The 4,247-nt window shown below is 43.8% G+C and overlaps 7 non-coding genes across 7 annotated transcripts; 4 read left to right on the forward strand and 3 right to left on the reverse strand.

Moving 5' to 3' along the window:
- The first annotated feature begins 1,307 nt into the window (after nucleotides 1–1,307).
- TRNAE-UUC lies at nucleotides 1,308–1,379 on the forward strand. The gene has a single exon. It is a non-coding gene; the product is annotated as a tRNA-Glu (tRNA).
- A 565-nt stretch (nucleotides 1,380–1,944) lies between these two features.
- TRNAV-AAC lies at nucleotides 1,945–2,017 on the reverse strand. Its single transcript has one exon. It is a non-coding gene; the product is annotated as a tRNA-Val (tRNA).
- Nucleotides 2,018–2,510: 493 nt separating this feature from the next.
- On the reverse strand, nucleotides 2,511–2,583 carry TRNAV-CAC. Its single transcript has one exon. It is a non-coding gene; the product is annotated as a tRNA-Val (tRNA).
- Nucleotides 2,584–2,821: 238 nt separating this feature from the next.
- TRNAV-CAC lies at nucleotides 2,822–2,894 on the reverse strand. Its single transcript has one exon. It is a non-coding gene; the product is annotated as a tRNA-Val (tRNA).
- A 364-nt stretch (nucleotides 2,895–3,258) lies between these two features.
- On the forward strand, nucleotides 3,259–3,332 carry TRNAK-CUU. Its single transcript has one exon. It is a non-coding gene; the product is annotated as a tRNA-Lys (tRNA).
- Nucleotides 3,333–3,597: 265 nt separating this feature from the next.
- On the forward strand, nucleotides 3,598–3,708 carry TRNAL-CAA. Its single transcript has 2 exons — nucleotides 3,598–3,635; nucleotides 3,662–3,708. It is a non-coding gene; the product is annotated as a tRNA-Leu (tRNA).
- A 305-nt stretch (nucleotides 3,709–4,013) lies between these two features.
- TRNAV-CAC lies at nucleotides 4,014–4,086 on the forward strand. The gene has a single exon. It is a non-coding gene; the product is annotated as a tRNA-Val (tRNA).
- The last annotated feature ends 161 nt before the right edge of the window (nucleotides 4,087–4,247 follow it).

The raw sequence follows: 4,247 nt of genomic DNA on the forward strand, positions 1-4,247 counted from the left end.
TACGAAGATGCCAAAGGGGTTGGAGCATCTCTCTGGGTCATGGTGGGGCTGTGGAGCCTGGAAAAGAGAAGGCTGAAAAGGGAACTTCTCAATCCTGACCAGTATCTGGAGGGGGGTTTAGGAGGATAGGGCCAAACTCTTCTTTTCACCTCCTCTTATTCTCTTTTTTTTCCACCCTTTCTTCCAAAACCACCAATCACAAGAATTTAACCTTCCCCCTTGGCCAACACCCACCTGGGACACTCTTCAGCAGCTCTTGAAGACCCTCAAAGCAACGGACACTCCAAGACAAGCCCAACACCACCTACTTTTAAACAACCTGAGCGAATTCCACCCTTAAAATGGATTTTTAATGGCCAAAAAGCCACCAAGATAGACCCCAAAAAACCCAGGAGGAGTCTCCAGGCACCAGTTTGCCAAAGTTCCTCCTCCAGTTGACCAAACCCAAGCTAAACAACTTCCTTCCAACCTGATGAAGTCTTTTATCTAAGGTGGGTTTGGGTTGAGTTCCTCCATGAAAAAAAACCCAAAGAGAAAGAAAATTCTCTTCTGGTGCTGAATGGTAACGATTTTTTCCCCCCCAAGATCAAATAATTTATACAGATATTATCCATCTAGTTCAAATATTCTATTTAAAATCTTGAAACTCAAATAGAGCATCGTGATGTGGAAAATTAAGGTTTCTGTCCTTGCCTCTAATTTCTGGCACCTTTGGAAGAGATATTTTGCCAGAGGGGGTGGTTGGGTGAAAAATGAAAGAAATGCTTCAAAAGCATGACAAAAAAAAGCCTAAAAAGCCTAAAAATCTTTGGTTTTCTGCCTGGTTTCAGAGCCAGGGACCTTTCCTGTGTTAGGTGGCTGTGAAGAAGCTCCAGAAACGTGATGAAGATGATGGGGGTGACAGGACAGACCCAGGTGTCCACCTCTTCCCAGCTCCTTTTTTACAGAAATTTCCCCCAAATTTCCCCATCAGCTTTAGAAAACGACCTTTTTTTTTTTAGAATTTGTGTTATTCTAAAGAAAATTTCCCTAACCTGGAACACAAACCTCGAGTATGGTGGGGAAGGAACCAGATCCTGGCCACTAGACCACCAGGGAAAGATCATTTGGAGGGGAAAAAAAGGGTTTTAATCGATTTAGCTATTTTTTTAAAGATTCATTTTATGATTTTGAATCACTTCTGCTCCTTTTGAGTCATTCTGTGGCCACCCCACAGTAATTCCCAGCTGGAGGCAACAACTTAGGGGGTAGGGAGGAAACGCACAGAGATAAACGCTGAGATTGGGGAATTTTGGGCAGATTTCAGCTCCCTGGTGGTCTAGTGGTCAGGATTCGGCGCTTTCACCGCCGCGGCCCGGGTTCGATTCCCGGTCAGGGAAAAAAATCTAAAAGATTTTCTAAAATTAACCTAAATTTATAAATTCCTGAAGAATTTCTGCCTATCTCTAAAAAAGAAATCTCCGTGGAATTCTAAATCCAGGGTAAATGAATCATTCTCGGAGGGTGATAAACCCATAACCTGGTGGGACAATTTCTGAGGCTTTTATTCTACTCCCTGCCCCTTTATCAGCAGCTTTTGGGTGCTTTTAACCAATTCTTGCCCATTCCCACCCAAATTTTTCCTTCCATGGGATGGGGTCAGTGATGGCACCACGACAGAGCCTGTGCCCAGCCCACTGTCACCATGTCCCCAGGGAGAAAACAGACACAGAGACTGAAATAAATCCCTACCTGCAACTTTTCCTGGAAATAGATATTTTTTGCAATTAATTTTGCAGGAATATTGACCTAAAAAGCTGATGAAAAGGAGCAAGACGGGAAACAAATGAGCTGAGAATTCATCAGAACGAAGGAGTTGAGAATTCTCGCAGACCAGTTGCTCATTCGCCTTGAGATCAAACATCTCAAAATGCTTTAAAAATACCTTAAAAAGCCAAAAATTTCTGTTTCTGCCTGGTTTCGAACCAGGGACCTTTTGGGTGTTAGGCAAACGTGATAACCGCTACACTACAGAAACCTGAGAATGGCTCTTTTGGGAGCCATATTTCCAGGAATTCAGGGTAATTATTTCACCCTATTTTCTTCATTTCCACCAATATCTATTTACCTGTTTTTTCCTTGTTTTGACTCTTTTTTTATCCTCATTTTCCAAGAACACCAACCACAAAACATTAACCCTCTCTCTTGGGCAACACCTGGAACACTCTTCATCACCACTTGAGGTTCCTCAGAGCAATGGACACTCCAAGACAAGCCCAACGCCTCCTATTTTTAACAACCTGAGCGAATTCCACCCTTAAAATGGATTTTTAATGCCCCAAACGCACCATGACAGACCCCAAACCCCAGGAAGAGTCTCCAGGTCGCACTTTTCAAGGGGCAGGTCCAGGCTGACCGTGGGCAGTTGGCCAAACCCCAGAAAAAAGACACCCCAATGTCACCAGCCCCGCTCAGAACAACTCCAATCCTTCAACAGCTGTAAGATATGGAAGGAAAAACCCCAAAATCGATGTTTCTGCCTGGTTTCGAACCAGGGACCTTTCGCGTGTGAGGCGAACGTGATAACCACTACACTACAGAAACCTGGGGATGGTGTTTTTTGGGGGATCTATTTCCACAAATTCAGATAATTCAAACAAAATGTTTAAATTCCATTTTCTCAGTCCTCACTGATCCTCTCTACCTCCATTTCCCCTTTTTTTGCCCTTCTTTTGACGCCGTTTTCCTCCTTCCTCTTTCAAGAATGACCAACCACGAGTTCGGCAAATTAAAAAAAGATTAAACCAAAACCGAAAAGAACCCAAAAGGCTTAAAATTTGGGTGTTTCTGCCCGGTTTCGAACCGGGGACCTTTCGCGTGTGAGGCGAACGTGATAACCACTACACTACAGAAACCTGGGGATGGTGTTTTTTGGGGGATCTATTTCCACAAATTCAGATAATTCAAACTAAATGTTTAAATTCCACTTTCTCAATCCCCACTGATCCTCTCTACCTCCACTTCCCCTTTTTCTGCCCTTCTCCCAAATTCCACCTCCCCGCTGCCGTCGCTTTAATACTAAATAACAACAATGGGAAGAAATGAATCTCACGGCTCAAAAAGGTCGCAGAAATTCGCATTAAAATCGCACCCCGGGGGTGGGGAGGGGATTTTTCCCTTTTTCTCCCCCAAAAATCCCTCGTCTCACGCGCAGGGGTGGGGGAGGGAAACCAACCGAAATCAGCAATAAAATAGATCTAAAACACCGAAAATTTTAGCGCCCGGCTAGGCTCAGTCGGTAGAGCATGAGACTCTTAATCTCAGGGTCGTGGGTTCGAGCCCCACGCTGGGCGAGGAGTGATTTTATTTTTCAACTCAATCTACCAAAATTCAGCTCAAAATAATTCTTATTTTTTTTTTTCTTAAATTGCTTCTAACTACGAGAAAACCCAGAGAAAAAAAATTCAACCCAAGAAGAAAAAAAAAACATTCGGAAGAACCGCAAGAACCACACCAAAAAAATCCACCCCTCCCCCCAAAAAAATCCCTTTCCTCCGAAAACAAAAAAATTTAACATTTGGAATTGTGAAATGATCTTTTTCCGGTCGTTTTCTCACCGTCAGGATGGCCGAGTGGTCTAAGGCGCCAGACTCAAGAGCTGAGCTCTTCCTGCCGCTGGGAATTCTGGTCTCCGTGTTGGAGGCGTGGGTTCAAATCCCACTCCTGACAGGTGCTTTTTATTTTAATTCGCTTATTTTCCTTTCCAATCCTTCAATTTCCGCTTTTTTGGCCGCCCCGGCACAGGTGAAAATGAGTTAAATGGGTTTTTTCTCCCCCCGCAGAGCGGGAAAGGGGCAGAAAAGTTCATTTCGCTTATATTTTTTTTGCCAAATTAAGGTTTTTCTTTCAGGGGCGCTGCCCCATGGTGTAAACAGTCGATTTTCTCGAAAAAAGCCCCAAAAAAAGTGACTTTTGGGGCAGTTGCTGCCGGACGCAGCTCTGGGGGAGGTCCGGCCGAAGGCAGCTCCAGCGGCGTTTCTGTAGTGTAGTGGTTATCACGTTCGCCTCACACGCGAAAGGTCCCCGGTTCGAAACCGGGCAGAAACAGCTCTATTTTCTTCACTTAATTTTGTCTATTTTCTTTATTTAGATCTATTTTATTTCGGTCTGTTTCTGTCAATTTGAGTCTATTTGATTTGAGTCTTTTTTGCGTTGTTTTAGTCTTTTATTCTGCCTTATTCTCTTCTCTTCAGTTTTATTTTGTCCTG

The sequence above is a fragment of the Merops nubicus genome, unplaced genomic scaffold (assembly GCF_000691845.1).
Source record: "Merops nubicus isolate BGI_N331 unplaced genomic scaffold, ASM69184v1 scaffold12923, whole genome shotgun sequence".
NCBI classification, from domain to species: Eukaryota; Metazoa; Chordata; class Aves; order Coraciiformes; family Meropidae; genus Merops; species Merops nubicus.